This window comes from Pinus tabuliformis, chromosome Q, assembly GCF_031772625.1.
Source record: "Pinus tabuliformis cultivar Carrire ecotype Pingquan chromosome Q, CPIR1, whole genome shotgun sequence".
Taxonomy (NCBI): domain Eukaryota; kingdom Viridiplantae; phylum Streptophyta; class Pinopsida; order Pinales; family Pinaceae; genus Pinus; species Pinus tabuliformis.
The window spans coordinates 130,401,189-130,410,514 of NC_142296.1; positions in this window are offsets into that span (position 1 = coordinate 130,401,189).

The following is a 9,326-nucleotide window of genomic DNA, read 5'->3' on the forward strand; positions in this document are numbered from 1 at the left end:
GGGTCCTGAAGTAATGATACTTCTCTGAAATCGGCTTCTCGTTAGTTGGCCTTTCCCTTTTTATTTCAGCCTCCAAATTTTAGTTCTTCCCTTTTCGACTCCCTTCTAAATTTTGGCTCTCAAAATTTTGGTTCCCCCTTTGTTTTAGACCTCCGAATTTCGACTCTCACTTTTGGTTTTGGCCTATGAATTTTGACTCTCTATATTAGCTTTGGCCTCCGATTTCTGGCTCTCCGTTGTGGGAAACCAGGATTGCACCTATTCTCCTTTGTATTAGGGATGAAAGATAAGAACATTCAACCCAAATGCAAGATGGTATGATAGGTGAAAACGAGAGGCATACATCTTGCTTTCAGAAATCTCTTGAGAGGTTTCAAGCTTAGTTACCCCACCTAAGTGTATGGTATTGATCATCTGTCCTATTGGTCATTGTGTTGCGAGGTGGTAACCTTGATGGATTATATTTTAGGGCACTTACCTAGGTGAATTTGTGTGGGAAGTCCCCATGGTACTTGAGGAAAATTTCAATCACCATGTTAGTGTTCCTAGGGGCTGACACTCATCTATGTTGATATCACTTGGGTTGATTAAGGTTCATATTGGGAAGTTTGAATAATCACTACTTAGTCCTTCATTATTCCAAGGTCCTCAGGTATTTCATCAACTGAAGCACCTTGAGGAAAAATGGGTTACAAATTTGAAATAAATTTCTATAATTTTTTGTACAAAATCTGAATGAAGCAACTACATATCTATGTTCCCCTCCAATATTCATCCCAATTTCAAAAATAATTCATCTAAAAACAATGTTTCAATCATGGAGATATGGTCGATTGAGAATCAAATATTTTTCTAATTCTTCATGTTGATCATTCATATTTGTTTTTCAATTAGTAGGATACATTGATTTACATTAGACTAAAACCATTGGGTGAGATATTTTCTTATATTCCTACTCACCTGTAATATGATATATCTCTGAGAAATATAGTAACCTGATGTCTTGAAAATTTCTTCTCTTTTTTTTTCTTTTATTATTTTATGTTGAATTTTATTTTTTTGTTGAGATATGATTTTCATTTTGATGCTGAGAATTAGATATGTAATTGTTTTCCTATGGAGGATTATATATAAATCATTTTATTTGGATCTCTTCACCCTTAAGAGATTTGATTTTATCTTTCACTTTGCCTTAGTTTGTGTAAGGATTTTCCATCTATTGATTTCCTTGTTTGGTGGTTGATATTCTGATTGTTTTTCTAACAATGTAATCTCGATAGGATCTACCTAGGAAGTATTTGTGTCCTTTTTGATATGAAGAGTTGCAAATAAATCAAAGTCTTATGATCTATTAGTCCTTTCTCCCTTGTTATGGTTTGGGTTTGTTTTCCCTTATAGAAAATTGTGGAATTAATTTGTTGGCTACCTAAGTTGTAAATTATAGATTAAACCATTCTTTGTGTTATTTGTGAGATTTCTATTGGAATAATTTAGTAGGTTATATCTCATATGTCATTATCCCAAAGCTATAGTTTAATTGTTTTGAGTGTTTTTATTTGGTTCCTTTCATTTGCATCTTATAGTATTTGAAGTGATTTGTGATTTGATTTGTGAATTGATTTATTATGATTTGTTTGATCATATCAATTGATTATTGAGAGAAGTTGTGAAGTTTCATTTGTAATTGGGAAAAATAAAATAATCCTCCACCCTTCCTCTAGCTAGATTTCATTGAATTGAAAAGCACTTTCATTCTTTGTATAACTTGCACATTGGATTGGTTTTGAGTCTGTTAAATACCATTTGAGTTTCACTCTGTAGCACTGATTAAATAATAGGCATGAAATAAAGTGATAATAAAATTAAATGGACCTTTTGGTCATAGCATACCAAAAATAGCTTATGGAAATAGAGCCTTGAAATATATTTGGAGAGGACACTGTTCAAGGCTACAGAAATGAAACTATTTATACTAAACAACATAAATCCATTGCTACATAAAATTCTTGAAAAAAGTTCCTCTTGCATGGGAGTCAAGCAAATGTTCACATTGAGAACTTTTGTAGTGGCATTACTACTCCCTTGGTACTGATATTCATTGGATTGTGTGCATTTGAGGATCTATTTGAGAGGCATACAACTCAGTTTGAGAAATATCTTGAGAGGTTTCAATCTTGTTTTCCTTACCTATGTGTATGGTCCTGATCATGTGTCCTACTAGTCATTGTGTTATGAGGTAGTAACCTTGGTGGCCTATATTTTAGGGTTGTTACTTAGGTGACTTTATGTGGGGAGTCCCCATGGTACTTGAGGCAGATGTAAATCACCATATCAGTGCTCCTAGGGGGTGCCGATCATCACTAATGACGTCACTTGGGCTGACTAAGGTTGATATCAAGATGTTTGAATAATTTTTTTCTTAGTACTTTGTTATTCTAAGGTCCTTGGCTATTTCATAAAATCAAGAATCTTGACTTTCAGGATGTACCTTTGTAGTTGGTTTTCTTGTTGCATCTCTTATGAATGTTTATAGTGAATTTAGTCCGGTCAGAGTCTAGTTTCCATGGGGTTGTCTTAATTAATTAATTAACTAGTCAAATTTATATATTTACAATATTTCACCAAATTATCCATCAATATGAAATATTGTGAAACTTCCTCTTAATGAGGAGGGTCCACCAACACAGAGACATATAATAACTCCATAATTGGAGGGATTATATGAAATCAAACTTGACAGGGTTATTTTTGGTTCAAGGTGGGAACACTAGGTCATCTATGAAATAATAGATGAAAGTACACCACCATATTTAAACCTACCTTTCATGAATTTTCATGACATAGTATAGGTTTTAGCGAGTTCTTGTTTTACTCAACATTTTTCATTTTTCTCTGATCAAATGTCTGGTGAGAGCGTTGCTTCCACCATGGGAGATATGGAACCTTAACCACCATCTATGTATTGAAATTCATCTATGATGTCCTTATTTCCATCGATCAATGTGATAGGCTTCACTCATCCTAATTCAATAATGCCTCTCTCTCTCTCTCCCACTTTGGGGCTTACCACTAGTTGCTTTTGTGACCTCAAGTAATCTCGATAATCTATCTATATCCCACCCTATTGCCATATTTTTGTTTGATATAGGGGCAAGCCAGAGTCCACCTATGAAAGTTGGGTGGTTCCCATCTAGTTCCACCACATCTATGGCAATGATCTCTAGCCTAGGAAAAACATCTTTAAGAATCTTCCAGGGGGTCAACACTTATTCCTAGTTAGTCTAGGGGTAGTATTTTTTTCAAGGGACATACAATCCTTCGGGTGGTTTTCTATTAAGAGGAATTCCCTTCTTTGGAGATTTAAATGCCTTTAGAGGGGATAAATTATCTAGGGGAAATTTTCTCACTAATACCACCTTTCCTATGAGTTTCCATACTTATGGAAATAATTTTGCACAAGGAGGTCATTATTCTAGTGCCAGGCATAATCCCATTAGCTGTCATAATTCCTTAGTTCCTTTGTCCTTGGGGGATATTCACTTAGGGGAAATAATATTTTTGATACTATGACTGATCCTGGGGTTAAATACTTTGGGCCTAAAAATTCCCATGGTCACTATCAAACTTCTGAAAAATAGGCTATGGGAAGATTGCAAGGTCTATCTGGAGTTCCATTTTTACCTCCAAACCATTTAAACTAACACTAAATTCCTTTTGTAGAATCACTTGACTTGCTATATTTGGATAAACTCACAAATGACCCCATATTCCATGACCCTTACTAGCCTCCAATGCTTGATAAAATACCTTTTGATATACCAAAATTCAATGGAAAGCTTGAAGAGAATCCAACCACTGACATCACCACTTGCCATTTATGGTGTTACTCAAACTCTTTTGGTGGATGATAGTATTAGCTTACGTCTCTTCAAACAAACCTTGATTGGGGATGCTGATAGATGGTATATCAAACTTGATAAGGAGTCCTACCATGATTACGCTTCCTTGCCACAAACATTCTTGAAGCACTTATAGTTACCTTTGCAACAAGATATTGGCACTAATCTCCTATCTACTTTCAAGCAAGTCACTTCTACCCACATCTCTAACCATATTCATGAGTGAAGGCCACATAATTAGTTTATTAGGACCAAGATTCCTAATAAATTTCTTGAATATTAGTTCACTAGATCCTTGTTTTTGTGTCTTAGAATTGGCATCTTTCTCACTATCATTTACTCAACTTTTCAATCACTTTTACCCTTACAATAACATGCTTTTACTCCACTAATTTCGATTTTTACCAATGTATGTTACTCCTTTATGTCACATTAATTTATGTTGCTTTTCTTGTATATAGATGAGAGGTTAACTATTTTTGGGTAAATTTACTAATGACATGACAAGGAAAATGTTTCAGGATAATGTGGATTGTTGGGATGCAACTACTAACCTTTTCTTAGGTGATGCAATGTTGCTTCTCCAAGATATTGTAATATTTAAATTTATTCAGTAACTGATCTCAAAATATGAGGTAGAATTATCTGCCTCAAGAACAACTTCGAGGAAAATAGAATCCCATAAATGATCAATTATTGAAATTGATCCTTAGAGGATGGAATCTCTATGATCACCCATATTGGGAGAAAATATTTTGGAGGTGAAATCTCATGAAGCTTCAACCTCAGAAGCATGTCTATGAATTTCTGAGTCATTTGTAGCAGCAGAGGAAGAATATCAGGACTTGCTGGAATGACAAGGAGGTATAGGTGAGCATATTTTGGAGCATCAAGAATTAATTCTATAGAATATGTGGCCTCATGACAATTTGATCCTAGATTCAGGAAGTGCTATAAAAATAATGTGAGCAACAATTAGCAAACCTTTCATATGAAAGAGAGAAATGAATACTTGAAATAGTCTTTCAAAACCATTAAATTTTGTGGAAGAATCAAATGGTGGATGAAATAGTTACTACCTTTGAACTCCATATTGGTGGCATTCACGGGTGGGATCTACTGAATAATATTCCCTTGTCATCCCTTCCAATTTATGAGAACATAACTAGTGAAGATTTGGACACTTATTTTTGAATTTGATGTTTTATGTCAAATTTATGATTACACCTCAGATGCCTAGAAACTAAAATTGTTCCTTGCTACTTTGAAGGGAGTTGCATTAAGATGGTTCATGGGACTTGGTGGTGCATCTATTTCTTCATGCGATGACATGAAGAAATTCGTCTTGGAAAAGTACCAGGATTATTTCCAAAGTAGGAATCAAAGGGAAGAAATATTTAGGATGTCCTAGAGGGAGGAAGAAAGCAAGAAATATTATATTGATTGAATTCAATACAACTTGTAGGCGTCCAAGCATAGTAATTTGGATAAGAACATTTTGAAGGCAATTTGAATAAAGGGAATGAAGGATAACGTTTTGGGTATGATGAAGCTCATGTTAAAAGCATACATATATAAGGAACCCTATGATGACATAGTTGCATTTTTCCTAAGGATTTCAAGAGGATAATCAAGAACCAAAACTATCACTGGCACGAGATGCTCTTTTTTGAATACATAAAATAGGCAGTGGTGGGCTGACAATCATAAAAATCAGTGATCCATTTTAAAATTTTAAAACTAATTTTATTCTCTTTATGTCCTCAACTATACATGTTATAGGTTAAATAGAGGAATATTGAGGCTAATAAATCTATGTCTATGTTATTCTCTAATTACAAAATCAAGCACCCTCTTAGGGAATGCCCACATAATGATATAGAATTATAATACATTTGTGAGCCAAAGGATTCTATAGTTCATTTCACATCATTACTAGGACTGAAATCAATATTCATGGAATTAGGTGAAGAGGCTAAGACAACATACTTCATTGGCTACAAGAAACCGTGACAAAATCAACCACCAGGTATGAATCAAGATCCTTTATCTTCTTTCAATACTTGGACTAATATATATATTTCTCAACAATTTCCTTAGTAAATGTAGTATCTTACAATTATTTAATGTTTTCCTAACCCTCCTTTGGTTTCGTAGGCAGTAAAAAAAATTTGAGGTCTAAAATGGGGCTCCTAAGGAAAATAATAAAATAATAGTTAAATACTAAAATACAAGTTATGAAGTTTAAAATAAAAAGAAATGAAACTATTTTTTTATTGTATTATCATCTTATCTCCTTATAGGTTTACTCAAATGTCAAGTGTAGACACTCGTTGGATGCAAAATTAAATTCCACATTTGAGTACTCACTTTACACACTTTTGAGTAGTCCCACATAAAAATTGAAAATACATAAAACAAGCGTGTTAAACATATTTTTTTCAAGTAATTTCTAATTTTTCCATCATGGGACTACTCAAAAGTATGTTGAGTGGGTACGCATTGGATGTGGAATTTAGTTTCACATCCAATGGGTGTCTACCCTTGTCATTTGAGTAAACCTATAAGGAGATAAGCCAAAAATACAATTAAAAATGTAGTTTTCCTCATTTTCTTCCAAAATATTTATCCCTGGGGATGACATCATAATTATGAATCATATTAGTTATTTTAAAGTTAATTTTGTTAGTACTTTTTTTTTCTAAGGCCTATTTTTTTCCTCGAAATTCCCATAATGTGATGCATTGGCCCCAACTACATTATCCTCCAAACCAACCAATTCTATGGCGCAAATTTTGGGATGGAACCTCTTTTCTAGGATAACTTCTTATGTAGTTACCTATGTGTTGGGTGTAGGAATTACACTTAAGTAGACTCCTCAACACTTCAATTGTCAACTCGGGGAATTCGTAAACTTAGAGACGAAGCACAGAGAATGCCAGAGATGGTATGAATATTTCTAATATCAACTCCTACTTTCTTTAAAGGAAAAATTGTAGAATCAAACTATAGAGGAAAAAGGCAACTCGAACCATCAAAATAATCCAAGGTTGGAACAAGAAGAAAGGTGCTTGCAAAAGAGATTCAGAAATAAAAGGAGGCAATTACTCTAGCTGACTATTGATTAACTACTGAGAATGGTTTTCTTTAGCAAAGACACCTTAGTAGTCTTCAACAGATGGGCCCCTTCAAACCTACTTATGTAAAGATGTCCTTCTCGTAGGAATCGATCTTGCACTAGTGTAGTCTGCTTGCACTAGTGCAGGAACAACAATTTATGCAGAAGGTGTGAAGTAATGTCTTGTACTAAAAGTGCTTTTCTTCGTGCAAGGGCTTTGAACTTTCCCAAGTCCAAAGCACTCAGATATAGTACCAAGAAACTAGTTCTTGTACCCGATCAGAGCTTCTTACACTTTAACTTTCTAATTCTTGAAATCAATGCTTAATTACTGCAAGTGTTATGAAACCAAATTGCATATTAAAAAGATGAATATCTGCAGAAGTGAAGAAACAATCTTTTTCAATTTATCCTGTTGTGAAATGTTAATGAAACCAAGAAAGATGTTAGAAGTAAACTAAAGAGGCTTACTGCATCACACTATCTTGCGCTGATGCAGGAACAGTTCTCTTGCTCAAACCAGGCAGAAACCAACCCAAACATGCAGAAAGTGAATAGAAAACCAACATGCACTGGTGCAGGTAATTTCTCCTGCTCGAACCAGGCGGGGATAACCAAACCAATCGTACAGAAAGTGACTAGCACACCAACGTGCACTAGTGCAGGTAATTTCTCCTGCTCGAACTAGGCGGGAAAAACCAACTCAAAATCAGATGCAACAAAGGAAATTTAACTACTTCAAGCTGCAAATCTGCTTTCACTCAGACAAGAATTTAAATGTTATAAAGTAAATCACACTTGGCAGTTCAAAAACATAAACTACAAGATCAAAAAAGAGGGAAAACATGTTGGGTTGGCTGGGGCCTAGCCAACCAATGGGTTTCTCTTTCAAATGGAAATGCTACTCAGTACTAAATCAATTCATCAACTGTTAAACATAAAGAATAAAATTCATGAAGCGTAAGGAGGATCTCTTCTTATTAAATCATCAAAGCAAGTACATGCACGATAACATATCCAGCCTAGATTTGGGCGATAACAAAAGATAGGCTTGTTACCTCTTTCTTGGTTCTACTCTCTATTTTATACAATTCTATCAACTATTTAGCATCTCGTCCTATTTACATTTCTTCTTATATAGATCCTTGGTCTAAGGCCAAAAGGATCGTTTGACTCGTTACATAGCTGATTACAAAATAAGATTGCATTACAAAAAAATAAATAAATGATTACGAAATAAGCTTTCTTTACACTAGATCACATAACCGATTGCAAAATAAGCTCTCGACCTCCATAATTAGACATTTTAATATAATAGGTCGTGGCTATCTCCAACTATTTGTTCCACCTAAGTCCGATCTCAGCTACTCCAGAATGAATTTATGTTATAACTGTGACTCAGTTGCCTTCAGATATGTTCTGTTGTTCGTGGCTAAGGTGGTGCAAAATTGGGCGGCAGTCTAAGAGTTCTGGATTTTCTGCAAGATTCGCAATGCTGGCACTGGTGCGAGATCTGATCTGTGCTTAAAATCAGTGGTAAAGGTGAGAATTTATGTTAGGGTCCAACCCTAACCCCCTTATTTATGCAATAGGATCGAGTCTTAGTTATAGTTAAGTAAAGAGTCAATAAAACCCATATTGATAATTGTAAGTGGTTGACCCATATTTAAAGAAGGGACCACAGTTAGTTGCAAATGGGCCATGGTATTAGATAGATAGTATTAATAAGAACCATGGTATTGACCCGTGGTATTGAATGTATGAATCCTATATAAAGGATAGAGACTCCCCTCGTGGAGCATCGCGTCTTATTTTGTAATTGAGCCCAGCTCTATTGGAGGTTGCCCCCTCGAAGAGGCAAGTGAACATTATTTTCCTTTCTGAATAATAAAATACTTGCTTTTATTTCTTGTTGTTCTGTGTTCTAGGTATATTTCTTCGCATATTTGGTATTCTGGTATCTTCTTGTAGGTCAAGAGCATAACAAGTGGTATTCGAGCACTTTCCAGGGCCAGTGGGATCTCCATTTTTAGCAAAAAAAAAAATGGCTACAGACGTGTTCTGACGTCTTTAAACCACGGGATTTGTTGTTGAGCACATAAACCTACAGATTTGGGGAGGCATGCATGGAGGAAATACAAGAGGTGGTCATGCTTGTTGGACTCCCTTGTAACCCCTGTGGGTACCCCTTCGAGTAGTAGCACATTGGACAGAACCGCGCATGGACTGTATTCCAAGTACCCTTTGGGTATATTAGAAGCCCCCTAGGCTCTCTTGAAACCTCACCATAGATGAACCATCGACTATCA